Source organism: Cavia porcellus, unplaced genomic scaffold, assembly GCF_034190915.1.
Source record: "Cavia porcellus strain 051 isolate PalLab524CR breed Dunkin Hartley unplaced genomic scaffold, mCavPor4.1 scaffold_5, whole genome shotgun sequence".
In the NCBI taxonomy this organism is placed as follows: domain Eukaryota; kingdom Metazoa; phylum Chordata; class Mammalia; order Rodentia; family Caviidae; genus Cavia; species Cavia porcellus.
Genome location: NW_026947488.1, coordinates 84,709,648 through 84,724,542, shown reverse-complemented (window position 1 = coordinate 84,724,542; position 14,895 = coordinate 84,709,648). Strand labels below are relative to the sequence as shown.

The following is a 14,895-nucleotide window of genomic DNA, read 5'->3' as shown; positions in this document are numbered from 1 at the left end:
TCACTTTTATTTATTTATGAAATGTATTTTGCATTGGATTTAGTAATAAGTCATTCATTCTCATTGCTATACCCACTATTCCACAATGTGAATGCACTACAGTTTATTTATCTTTCCAACAACTCAATGAACATTTGGAAATTTCTAGTGTGGAGCAAGGGAGAATAATATTGCTACGAGCATTGTATTGCAGTGGTGGTGAACTTACGGCACATATGCTACAGCAGGCCATTTGTAGAAATTAAAGCTGTAAAAGGTTCGCCATTCCTGTAAATCTAGTGCATGGAATTATGGTGGAAACCTGCAGGCAATTTCCTTAGTTGTATATCTACAAGTGAATTTCAGATTCGAATCTGCTAGAAGTTAGCTGATTGTTTTGCGAGAAGGAAAATATACATATGCATAGAGAAGTAAAAAAATATGATGATGGTAGAATCTAGTGATAGTCATTAATTCTTGAATTCTTACTAGGATGACATATCTCCATTGGGTCCTCCATTTCCAGTGCTTTTGAAGAGTATAATTTTTTGTCTCTCTCACAGAAAAAGGGAGTAACTATTTCCATCACTTCAATAAGGTACATGAAATATTACTCTCCAAGTCAAAGCATGTAAGCGATAAGTCAGACTACCACTTCTTTTTTGAAGAAATTATCCTATTGGCGTCTGCCTCTCCAGAAGGCATCTACGAGAGCAAGGGAAACCATAATGAAAATTCGCACTTGTATATCACTCTCCATCTGCAAAGCACTTCATAGATATTAACTAATTAATCCTCCACTTCTCTCCTGCTCTCCCACCATGAAGCAGGTGGCATCTCCATATTATGACGCTAATTTGCAGAAAGATAAACACAATAACAGGTTACACCCTACCCTTACCAAGGTCCAGGAGTGTAAAATAAATACTTTGCTGCCTGGGGCCTTTGTGAAATAAAATTACCACATATTTAGAGTCTGAAAATCTAAATTGCATAAATAATGCCGCTGAAGAACTTTTGTCACATGTGACAGAAAAGATGGATTCATCATCGGGTTTGTTTACTAAACTGTCACAGTGGTGGCTCATGAATATCAATGATGTGATAGCTCCTGGGAAAGCTGTGGAAGATCTGTGAGGAGGGAAAAATTACCAAATGTTTTTAAATAGAGGACTGAATAAAGGCTATTAAGGTGATCCTTGGGGCTTCCCTCATTCAATCCAAGAAGAAAAAATTTTAAATTGTTTAGAAAAGAAAGGAATGGTGAAATGCCACAAATCTGTAAGTATAGTGAAAACAAAGGCGTATCTGATTCTTTATGAGTCTGTGATTAGAAATGCACATCTTGTCATCAATTTCTTCTGAATGTTTCGAAAATTATAACATTCCATGTAAACTGTAGCTGTCTGTATATGGTTATTAATCACCAGCCAAATTTGGTTTAAGTTGTTATTTTCTAATGAGAAAAAGCCTAAGACCATGAAAAATGCTTTGGTTTCAAATTTACAATTTATAAAAATGAAGTAATCCACTTCAATTTTAGATACAACCTACATTGTAAAACTAGGCACCAGGAAAGTAATCAGAACTACTGATTATTCCAGACAAAAAGAATTCTTCCTGAGGCTACGTTCTGCTCTGGTTCTATATTCAAGCTTCCTCTGGTTTCCCAAAAGGTTTTATATGATTTATTTATTTATTTAGCATATTGAGGACACTGGAAGGTCCTTGGGGCATTAAAGACAAGAAAAAGAGAAACACATGGTTATTAGCTTGATATGCTTCTTCAAAGAAGAAATTAAGATACTTAATGTTAGATTTTCTTCTGTTCATCTAGGTACTTCTGGGATGAAAGCCCCTTAACAAAAACCACTAAAAAATAAGAGAGATACTACCCTTTGTAAATAGTAGCAGGGATATATCGAGTAGACATACCTAAAGTGTGAGATAAACCAAGAGAAAAACTGCTGTAGTAGATTACATTGAGTTGCTAGTAAGAGCCTGCATCGACCACCACCCCCAATTTATAGGAAGGCCCCTTGAGCAGCACATTGAACAAGAATAAAAGGCAGTGCTCTGAGAACACGCCTTATGCTATGTGTTGGAATTCTGAGAATGAAAAGAGAAGGCAAAACTGGAATCATAAGTGGGAGCTGAAGTCAACAGGTCCAAGGCAGGAAATCTATCTTAGTGTAGAGCCAGGACATTCAACATTAATTTTCAGCACAAGGTAAGCAAATACAATGAAAAAGGATTTACATTTAAAGGGAATTTGAGAAGTAGCAGTTATTTCAAGGAAGAAAAAAAGACAGGAAGAGAAAGAAAGCCCAGCAGTAGTGAAATGGGCAAATCAGACAAGGCTGAGTGCGTTCTGGACAGGAGCAGGAGCAGGAGCAGGTGTATAGCAGGAACTAAGGGCAAGGAAGGTGAGTCCAAGAGGTCACTGGCGATGCTGGGGAGGATGGTGTCTGAGTGTACCTGTGTGTGTGTTGCTCAAAAATGACTGGGTGTAAGGGAGTAGAGGTTGCAGACATAGACGAGGCATTGAAAATAAAGGGGAAATGATAGAAAAATTAACTAGTAGCCAGAATAAAGTTTCATTTCTTTGTGGTTATTTTTATTTGTTTAAGGATTAAAAAATATCATCATAGGTTTATAGGCAAGAAGTGTTAATACAAAAAGAGAAACAGTGGGAGAGATGTTGAAATGCAAATGACAATAATAGATGGAGCTAAAATCAAGAAGAGGCAGAAGAGATTGAGTTCATTGGAAAATATGTGAATATTTCACAATATTTCATTATTTTCTAGCACCGTGTTGCTGACAAGAAGCCTGCTATTGTGAGAAGTTTGATTGCCATTCCTTTGTAAGATACTTGGCAGTATGTCAATTTGCTATTTTTGCTTAACAGATTATTCTAAAATATACTGCATAAAGCAATAAATTCTTATTATTTTACAAAGTCATGGTGGATCCAGAAGCCACTGGTAGCTTAGCTCAGTGGTTCTGGCTCAGGATCTCACATGAAGATGCAGTCGAGATGCTGTCTGGAGATGGAGGCTTGACTGGGGCCTGTGGGTCTTCTCTACCTTGAATCACTACCCCAGCTCATAAGCCAGTGCTGGTTGACAGGAGGACTTATAGTAGCTCTCCGGAGACCTGCCATGTACCCTCACAACATGGCAACTGGCTTCTCCTAGGAGTAGGTGACAACAGAAAGTGTCAGAGAGATAGAGAGACTCTGTAAAGACTGCTTTTAGAAGTCACATACACTCACTACTACAATCTTGGGTTTGCTAGAAGTCGGTCTCTACATAGAACCCATGCTCAAAAAGGAGTTCATAAGAAATACTAAAGAATTTGTTGGCATCTTTTAAAACTAATATGGGGCAGCTAGGTCTTGAACTATAAACAATGAAGAAGTTTGGGGAACTTAATATTGGAGATGTTTAGCACACTTAGATGACCTGAGATTCAGCAGATATGAAATAACACCATGCCAGATTATTCTACACATCCATGCCTGGGAAGGTTTATGTAATTCTGAGCATATTATCACTAGACTGAATCTGCTGTGGTATGTAAGACAGTATGGAGAGCATTTGCACTATTAATGGAATAAGAGGCGAGGGAGTGGATGTGTCCATGACTCCTTGGGTTACCACGTTTCTTTGCAGATCTCCTCAGAGGGTACTTTTTGGTGTGGTATTTTACAGGAGAAACAAGGATGTCAGTGACAAAGATTCTGAAAGTTCTGACCTCCTTTGTTCTCTGATTAGAGCAGGCCAACCCTTGGAGGAGTAGCAAGAGCCTGATGTGAGGTAAAGCTTCTAATACAGGCACACTGAAACAAGATGAAGTTGCCCCCCTTCCCCAGCCCCACCTTCTGTTGCCACTTTCCTTCAGTGAGCTTGGAAAGAAGAAGGAATTAATGAGGCTCATTGTGTATGCAAGGGTAAGCACAGTTTGTGTTGAGCTAAGTCTAGCAGAAGCTGAAAAAGCATATCCTGGCACAGTTAAGTAATTAGACTTCACATTTCTCACATTTTGTAAGGGAAAAATGTCTTTAGTGGAAAATGTCTTTAAACTCATTTTCCACAGAGAGAGAAGACTTTCTCAGCCCATTCCCAGGCTTACTCATTTGTTGGCCATATTTAAAATGAAGGTGGAATTCAGGAAGGTTGTGTTCAAGCTAATTTGTATGCTCTGCAATAAAGGGGTGACTGCTTAAGGAACAGAAATGATGCCAGGTTCTTTGCTAAAATTAAAATCCAGAACAGTATATACTAAGATAAAATAGAAGAATCAGGGAAATGATCAAAGAATCTATTTTCTTTCTTCCCAAATGATTGGGAACACCTACAGGACAATGAGTATGTTTTCCATATACTGGTTAAAATGTAGTCTTTGGAGCCTAATTGTCTAGGTTTAATTCTGGCTCTGGTATTTAATATCTGTGTGATTTGTGGTAGAGTATCTTTTTTTCTCAGTTTCCTCATCTTTAAAATGCAGAAAGAGCAGATACTGCCTTTTAAAGGCTATTCCAAATAAGAAACAACCAGGTGTATGTAAGTCATAATAAAATAGTGGGTGCATTACAAGCACTGTAAATCTCAATGACTTGTGTGACTATTAATTATTATCAAGAATAGTGTTTTACGGAGAGCAGATACTGAACAGATATTTGCTATTTGAAATGAACACCAAGACTCTATATGAAAGTCTAGTAAGAAAGGTTGCTGTTTCATCTTCACCTGTGCCCATCGCAGCATAAGTTGCTACACACACACACACACACACACACACACACACACACATCATGTCCCAGTAATGTTGTTATGCTCTATGCATTGTAATTGAGCTCCATATCTATCTCTTTGAACTGCCAACACATTAAGGGTAGAGTGAATTTTTTCTCTGTCACCACCAACTGTCTCAGTGCCTAGCATGCAATAGGAATTCACAGTGAATATTTGTGTATAGAGTGATGGACCAATTAATTAAAATCAATCAGAAGTTATTTATTGTACCTACTAGGTGTCAGCCACTTTATTAAGTACAGGAATATAAAATCACCAAGACAGATACTCACTTTGCTCTAATATAGTTCATGATGTAGCAGAGGTGTTTCCAGAATCCCAGATCACATCAAGACACGATAGGGAAAGAAGGCAGTGGGAAATGTTTACTGATTTCTACTCTTTATTGTTTAGAATGTATTAGAAAGAAGATATCAGAAAGCCCAACTCATAGTGACTTAAACCTTAGGTCACATACTGTCCCATTAACAAATGTTAATGTGAAACAGTTTTGAAGATTACAGTTCCACTAGGCTTCCCTTCCAGGTAGCAAGATGTCTACCAAAGCTCCAGGCATCATTATGCCACTATCTCTAAAGGCAGGAAGTATAACAAGTACTTCCATGTACCTTTCACCTGTTAAGAAGGAGAATAACCTTCCAGAACCTCTCCTGAAGGTCTTCCCTTATGTAGTGTTGTTTAACATGGGGGGCACATGGCATCCTGACTTCAACAGGGGCTGGGAAACTGAGTTCTTGGTTTGTTCAATCTAAGAGAAATTTACTCAGAAGTTTCTCCCACCCAGAGGAGAAAGTGGTGGGGAATAGCTTTTGGGTAGTCAAACAACAGTGTGTTCCACTCTGTCTTATTTGATTTTTGTTATTTCCTGTTACCTGAGTACAAGAAAATGTGTGACACTCTGCCTCTTTGTCCTCTTGTCTTTCACCTGTTAAATGAGCAGAGAAAGAGAACTGATGGTGCCTAGGGGCTCTTTCAGCTTTGATCCCTTAGAATCTGTTAATCCATGACCATAGATGGCAAGACCTCTTTACCACCAGCTTGCAGTTATCTGTGTAAATACTGTGTAACAGGCACTGTGCACACTTTGCTGTCATTAGAACAGAGTGTTTGCAGACAATATGTCTGAGTTCTGGTCAGAACATTTCATTCTGACAAGTCACGTGTCTTCTCCAAGCATTAGAGTTCTCATCATTTAAATGAAGATAATTTACACAAGAACAGGATTGCTGTATGGGTTAAATGAGATATTCAGTGCAATTTGCATTTCACGTGTTGTAGACTTAGTTTCATGGATCACTTAAGGGGAATGTTCTTTGTAAACTCTTATTATTGTTACCTCTTTACAGGATTCTGCTAAAAACCAATGATTTCAAAGCAACAGAACATTTAGAGGAGTCCTAAACTCTTCCCCACTACACCAGTAGTGACAAGTAATAGTTCTCATGTTCAGTGATGGGATGCTCACCTTCGGAACAGCTGGTTTTGTGATATAGATGCTAGCGTATATTCTATTGCTTTAGCACATTCTTTTGGACTTCTGAGATCTTCAAAATGATTAAATATGAGCCAGGAAAAGCAGGTGAAAAGCTTTGCCTTAGGCGCCTCACAATTTCAAGGTTCCTTCATAACAGAAAGTTTATTCTCTCAGACATTATGCATGTAAATATAGTCTTGATCTTGCTAAATATTTGAAATATGCTAATAAGAAGACTATGTATGTATTCAATTATGCTTATGGAAATACCACACTTTGCAGGATGTGATCTCCTCAGAACAGCTGTGTGATGCACCTCACACTAACCAGGTGGGAGTTTCTCTCCTACCAGGTTTAAGTCTTTGGAGAAACTGAGGGTGAAATAATTTCTTAAGGTCCATCTTGTTTTCTTTGAGAGCTAAATTTATTGAATCAGATCACTCAGCAGGGGACGCAGACAGCCAGTCCAAAGGAAGAAGGGAAGATTAGCCTTATTTACATAACCTCTTAAGCATGCATTTTAATTGATGGCACCTGACAGTTCAGCCTAAAAACTTTAGCTGAAAAATGATAGTGACCTGAAAGCTGCTAGAAGTGCTTTACCGGTGTGTTCACCCAAAGAAATCCTGAATTATTATAAGTGACTTAACATTGGGATCAAAATAATCATAGTGTGCATTTCCCACACCTCAGTGCACAACTGGTACACAATTTCTTTAGCATTTTGTAATCTTTTAAGATAACTGTGAATGAAAAATAGTAGCATAGATTTTGCTGTTAAGCAGAACTGGTCTTGAAACCCCCAGCGTCTACTTTTTGAATGATATTTACATCTTTGCACCTGGGTTTTCTCATCTATAAAATGAGGACATTACCTGCCTTGCTAGATTGCTGTTATAATTAAAAGATATTCCCAGAGAGAATCTAGCAGAGATTTTGTCTCTTTGGAAGGTGATCAATACTTGTCCCTTCCTTTTCCTTGTCACCCAGTCTAGAGAAGCTTTGTACCTTTTGTTGGCTCACTTTATTTTTCCAACTACTAATGCAAACAAACAAACAAACAAACAACAAAAAAACCCCAGAAAACTATATTTTGGCAAAGTTAATAAAAACCTTAGTTTTTTAACTAGGCCTTTGAATGTGGAGTGTAGAGTCTATTTTAACCACATTACAAAAGGTAAGAATAGTTGAGACTCCAGGTTACCTGAAAGGTACCCACAAAATTAGATGAAGAGAGGGCAAGTGGCCCATTCATTATGCAAGTGGTAATGGGTTAGGTGCTATGTACAACTGAGCTCTAGTAAGAGTTGGGCTTCCCACTCTGAATGTCAGCTTCCTTCCTGTTCCATGTGCCAGGAATTCATCCTTCATGAGTTCATCCATCTGTGAGCTTATCTCTTTGTCTTCCAGGCAGATCTAAGGAGCTATCATGCATAGTGAGTCATGATGAGTCTTACCAACTCCTTCCAGGTCTTGGCCTTGAATTATAGATGCCCAGTTATCACTGATTGATTTATAACAGAAATATTGTTAATGTTCCTCATTCCTTTCTCACCAAGTTTTTGCTAGATCCATACTGTAATTCACAAAATTTTTGTCATTATAAGAACAAAATGTAACCCTTTAGTATAGGAAATCTTTCCTTACTTTTCTCCTAAGCTAGCTTCATGGATATCCCTGATAATTCTCAGCTTTGAGCCATGCCAGTTATTTGAAGACTCTCAAGAACACTGTGCTATTTCTTATCTACATACCTCTGAATATGCTCTGCCTTTGGACAAAGGAGGCTTCTCTTGCTTTGTCCATCCGCTAAATCTTCTTATATTCATCCTGTGCTAAATCTCCTTCTGCCTCATTTATCTGTGAAATCCTTCTGGAATCATCCTCTGATCCCTCCTTTACCATTTTTTCTCATCCCTCACTACCAAAGATCTCTGGGCTTTGCTTTTTGATTGATACGCTAACCGTGCCTATGGCTCCCCCAGGACATAGTCTGTGAATTATAGATATTCATTTGACTCTAGACTTTGAGGTCTTTAGTGTCAGGAATTGTGGCTTCAATTCTCTTATCTCCATGGCTTAGTTTGGTTCCTGCCCCATGTGAGATACTAAATGTGAATGGAAGAAAGGGGGTAGAAAGAAAGTTAATCCTTATTCTTTTTTCAAAAGACTACTTTCTGTCAAAGCCATTCTCTTGCCCCTTTGATAAAAAGCATGAAGCCTAAATTTTTGTTCAAAGGAATCATGGATGTGGAGAATATTTTGGAGACCAAGATTAATTTTATGAAGCAAGATTTATTTTTAAAAGTAAGACCAAGTTTCTGATATAGTAATCATGGAGTCTATGAGAAAGAAAGGAACTCGTGAGAAGTAATATAGCATAGGCCTTAAGAATATCAGTAATGGAGCCAAACTTCCCTGGCTCAAAGCCCAGATTTGTCACAAGCTTTGTTAATTGGGGAAAATTACTTCATAGCTCAACTTTTCCTAGCATAAAATGAGAGATAACAATGTTGTTTCTTAGGAGTTGTTGAGAGGATAAAATTAATACACATATAGGCATTAGAAAAGAACTTGTCACCTACTAAACACTACATGAATGTTCATTCTTGTTCTTGATCACCTAACACACAGAAATCCACCAACCAATAAACTTGCCACCTGAATGGAATAAAAGGGAAATGAAAGAGAAAAATTCACTTCCATTTCTTTGGAAAAGCTCTCTAGTCTTCACCTTCGCCTTAAACATTGACTCCAGCTTCCAGCACAGCCTCTTCAGCTTCTCTTTGTAGATCCTTTGGCCTCCTGATGCAGACTCTCAAAGGACACTACAGTGAGTTCCAGGCCTTTGACTGGACCCTTTGGACCTCCAGCATGTAAGCATCATATGCTTTCATATCTGACTCTGTAAGCAGCCACTGTAAGCCAGTCTTGTAAATTCTTGTATATTTGTATATCCTGCATTAAATCTGTTTCTCTAGTAAGCATCAACTGATATATTACATAAAACATATAAATTTAGAACTGTTTTTTGGAATAAAGGAATTGATATGAAGCCCAGAGCACCCCTCTAACCATTCCTCAGGGTTTCTTTGGACCCCTGAGAGGTCCAGAAGCTTGGTTCAAAAGCTCAGATCACATCTCAAAGCCTTGCATTTTCGAGCCAGATTGAGATTGAGCATTGACCTGAATTGCCAAACTTCACAAAAGTATCCCATTTTTAAGTAGCAAAATTTGTCCTAGGACCCAGTTCACCTTTTGCTGAATACAAATCAGTCTCCTTCAGTCACCCCCAGCAGGGACTCAGAATTAGAATGAACAGGTTAGAAGGAGCTGAATTCTATATTCCTGCTTCAGCGAGGTCCCTCAACAACTGTGCTCAGTGACATGACTGCACTGCATTTCTTCTGTCCTGTGGAACAGTGTACTCCTGCAGAATCCAGTATCTGTATCTCAGAGTCTTATAAAAGGAGACAACAAGGGAAGATATGATTTTCCTGTATGATTTGGCCGATCTTTTGAGTAAAAGTGGAACTCACTCTTTCTTTTGCCAAATATCTTAACAATTCCAGCTTTAATTCATTGCCTGCCAACCTTTTTAATTATTCTTAATTCGCTATTACTTGAGCTTGATCCCAAACAGAAAAACTATGACCATATTGTTTACCTCTATATTGTAATTAAGTTTTGTATTATATAATTAGACACAGTTGTAAACCATACATTTGGTTCCTTTTGCTCATTTGATTGATTCATCAAAAACATTCACAGCAGGTGAGTATCCTCACTCAACTCAGTAGCTTCTTTTCTAGTAGCAAAAACTCACTTTGGTGGAGAAAATAAAGTCTTTGTCTCTTAGAGCACAGACCTCCCATCCATGGTACAATTAGAACCTCATAAGCTATTATTTTCCAGAGATGAGAGTTGTTCTGTATGCATGGCTGTGTCTAGAGGATCATAATCATCATTATTGTATGTGTGAGAGCAAGTAGACCTTCCACACATGAAAACAGCACTTCTTCATTCTTTGAAACCCTAACCAAAAGAGAGTCACTGCTGTCCATAAGTGCAGTACATTTGTATTCCTTGGAATCTATGATTCTTGTTGCTATTTAAAAATCTGCATGTTTCATTTGTAGATTATTTTTATAAGGTTACTAGAAGAAGTAAAGTTCAGCTTATTCTTTCAACAAACATTTGTAGACTATTTCGTAGTGATAGATACAGTTTCAATACTCTGTTTTACCCTTGAAATCATTCCATAAAGTAGTTATCCCCATTTTTAAGTGAGAAAGCTAAAGTAACTTGCGCAAAGCCAAGAAGCTGGTCCATAGGGGAGGAGAGGAAAAGGATAGCCAGGATTTGATCCCAGGCAAATGAAACTCTAAGCAAGCACTCTTAACTAGCACATGACACATGACATGTGACATGCCAACTGACAGGGTACCCAGGGGTTAAAAGGAACTTCACATAGGAAGGTCTTCCATTTAGGTCTTGAATGGAAGGAAAAGATTTTCAAAGAACAGGAAAGAAGTAGCACAAAGCACTGCACGGCTTCCATTGCTTAGGCTAGTGTGTGTGGGAGGGGATGTAAAAATGAGAACCAGCAAAATTGTAAAAGAAATTGTAAAAGAAACTTGATAATGTAGGTCATAGTGCTCTTTACCAGCCAAGGTTTCCTTACTGTAACACAGAAACAGACTACATTAAGGTAAATAACCATAATGCACCACATAAATAGACAAAGCTTGAAACCACATGATGATCTCAATAGATGCAGAAAAAGCATTTGAAAAAATTCAGCATAACTTCATGAAAAATCCCTGAAATTTTTAGGTATACAAGGATCATATCTCAATATAAGAAAGGCTATATATAACAAACCTATACCAAAATACTAAGTGGATGAAAACTGAAAGCATGCCTTTTAGTGCCAGAAGCATGACAAGAATGTAAACCCACTGTTCTTATTTAGTATAGTATTAGAAGCTCTAGTCAGAGAAGTTAGGCAAGAGAAAAAAGTAAAACTCATGCACATAGGAAAGGAGAAAGTCAAACGATCCCTGTTTGCAGATGATCTAATTCTTTATACAGGGAAACTTAGTGACTAGACTGAAAGTAAATTAGATTTGAGAAGAAAATTTACAAATGTATAAAGATAAAAAACAACATATGAAAAACAGGAGATATTTTTATATTTTAATAACGAATTTGCTAAGAAAGAAGTTATGAATAAAATCATCATAACAATAGCCACATGAGAAATAAAATAAAATAAAATACTGAGGGACAAACTAGGGCTCTGAATGATCTATACAATAAAATTACAAGACACTGAAGAAGACACTCAGAGGATAAAAGGCCTTCCATATTCATGGGTTGGAAGAATTCATAGTTAAATGCCATACTATTCAAGGCAATCTATAGATTCAATACAGTCCTTGTCAAAATATCTGTGACATTCTTTACAGAATTTTAAGAAAGTCCTAACATTTATTTATCTGGAAGCACAAAAGACCCTGAAAGCCAAAATAATCCTGGGCAAAATGAACAGTACTGGGAGAATTGCTGGAGGCATAGTTTATCTGATTTAAAAAATATGCCACATTGCCATAGTAACAAAAACAGTATGGTACTAGCATAAAAACAGACACATAGGCTAATGGAACAGAGCAGAGAACCCAGAAAATCTATCCATCTATAGCCAACTGATTTCTCAACATATGTTTCCAAAATAAATATTAAGGAGCAGACTCTTTAATAAACAATGCTCATAAAACTGGATATCCAAGTGTCAAATACTGAAGCTTGACCCATGTCTCTCACTCTGGGGGAGAAAAAAGCTCCATATTGATTAAAGACCTGACTGTAAGACACAAAACTCTGAAGTTGCTAGATAAAAACATAAGGAAAGCTTTTCAAAATTTGATACAAGTAAGGTTTTACTGGATAGGACTCCAAACACACAGGGAATAAAAGCAAATTTGACAAATGAGATTATATCAAACTAAAATATTTTATGCACAGCAAAGAAAACAATCAAGAGACTAAAAAGACAGCTTACAGTGCAGGAAAATATATTTGCATCTGACAGGATTAATGTTCAGAATATATACAATTTTCAATAAATTTAACAAAACATCAAATAACTGAATTAATAATGGGTGAATGATCTGAATGCAAACTTCTCAAAAGAAGAAATACAACTGACTCATAAAGAAAAATTTATAGTTACATTAGCACCAGGGAAATGCAAATCAAAACTACAATGAAAATCCTTCTAACTCAGCCTAGTTAGAAGGATTCATATCAAAATAAACTCCCCAAAATAAAAAAAAAATGCTAGTAAGGATTGCAGAAAGAAGAAAGCATTCTATATTGCTGATAAGAATGTAAATTAGCACAGCCACTATGAAAACCAGTGTGCATATTCCTCAGAAAAAAACTAAAATTATCTATCATATGATTCAGTTGTCCTGCTCCTGGATATATAGCCCAAGAAAATGAAGTGGGCGCACAAAATAAATACCTGCATATCCTTGATTATTGCAGAACTAGTCATAACAGGTAAACATGGCATCTTGGTGCCCTAGAACAGATGAAATAGTAAATAACATATGGCCATATATAGTGGAATATTATTCAGCCCCAAAGAAAACAAAATTTGTCATCTGCATGCAGATGAATGGAATTGAAGGACATTATGTTAAGTAAAGCAAGCCAGATACAGGAAGACAAATATTTCATGTTCTCTCTCATATGTGGAAAGTTTAAAAAAAAGAGGACTTGAAAGCAGGAGAGAGATTACTAGGGACTGGGAAAGATACTACAAGCGGTGGGGCACGGAGGAAGTAATAGGGCATAAGAAGTGTGGTTTGACACAAAACCATGCTGAAGACTTAAACTTTTGGGAGTACATTAGGAGATTGGAACCATACCTCCAGAGGGCCAGCAAGGAGGAATGTAGAGACCGGTTCTCAGCAGGAACCATCTGTTCAGGTACCAGAGTTCTCATCTCTGTTCCTGGCCTCTTAGGGGAGTTGAAGATCCAGGGTCCAGAAGTGTAGTACCCAACTGGCTGAGCTGGGCTCCAGTGTCTTGAGTACAAGAGGGAAAAGGCTAGGAGAGGAGAATTCTAAAAGGGAAGAGCGATTGCTCAAGAAGAAAGAATAGGAGATCGCTGTGCTAGGAAAAATGAGTGGATGCAGGGTGGACTAAAAAAGTCCTTTAGGAAATGATGGATGATTTTAAAGCGGGATGATCTTGTGGTCAGATATCACAGAACTGAGGGTGGTTTGGAGAAGTCTGGGGAGGTACTGGTCTTGCTAAGAGACTGCCACATTCATCAGTAGGAACTCCTAGGACTTCGGAGTGAATATAGAGATGGAGGTGAGGAGACAAATCCCCGGGATAAACGGAACATCTCTCCCTGCCACAGTTAACTGCAATATCCCTCACTTGGACAGTGTTACATTCATTTGATGAGAATATTATTGATCTAATGAGGGATTATCCCAAGGCTTAGGATTTTATAAATGAGAAAATAACACACACTCTAGGGAGACTTAGCTGTTACATTAACAATTAATAAGAAAATCTGACAAAACCAAGTCTTGGAAGTCATGCTTATCATGAATAATAAAGAGCTGGGAGAGTTGGTCGGAACCCAAATACATGCAGAGTAATTTTCCATAAACCTGCCACCTCTTGTTCGAAAATATTTCATGTGTGAGACTGCGATTTTCTCTGACAGGCTGACATAGGCAGAAGAGGAAATTCGAAAAGCAAATTGCTCTTTTTGAATGAAAAAAAATATCATTCTGTAAAGAACATTAATCTTTCTGATCAGGTGTTACATCTTCAGCTGAGACTCAGGTTCTGTAATTCTCAGCATTAGAAGCAAGTATGTTTGAGAACTCCTAAATATATCACTGTTTTTATTTTATTATCCAAACAATAATGGGTACACGTTTTTCAAGTCATTCAAAGCAGACAATCACTTTCCTCAACACTGAAAACAGCAATAATTTTAAGGGGAAGTCACTGTGGTAAAATTGTGGCCATCACCCCAGCCGACTCTGATGGCTGAAGTCAGCCTAACCTGCAGGTTCAGCTGTCTCTCTTGTACCCTGAGGACAAGTCCTACTAAGCAGGAGACCAGGAATGGCATAGTGACTGGAGCCACTGGGCCTGACCTGCCAATTGAAGAGATGTGTTAAACACGGCTGCAGGTTAGTAGCTCCCAAGCCTGATGTGACATCAAACACCTATTACCCATCTTCTGACATAAAAACACACCAAACTTGACACCTGATACAATCTTCTAGCAATTGACTTTGCACCACTGTTTTCTAATTCTTGCAGTGGTCTGTTCTGCTTTAAGAATGTATTCTCCCTTTTTCTGTCTAAGCACCCTTTTCTTTTTGAGCTGTTACCTTTCCTTCTGATTTTTGTTTTAAGTAAATTTTAATCTTTCACATTGACCAATAGTTCCATCCAATTCAAGGAGCAGGATAAGAACCTGGAAAATGATGCACTACTATAGGGTTTGCTTGAGATACTGAGCCCAGTTTCTGTAGGTTGCAATTAACTTCACTGGGTAGCATAGTTTAATCCCAGAAA

At 37.7% G+C, this 14,895-nt stretch overlaps 1 protein-coding gene across 1 annotated transcript in view; it reads right to left on the bottom strand.

Moving 5' to 3' along the window:
- Schip1 (schwannomin interacting protein 1) overlaps positions 1-14,895 on the bottom strand; it is a 761,845-nt gene that overhangs the window by 363,968 nt on the left and 382,982 nt on the right. The window lies entirely within an intron of this gene.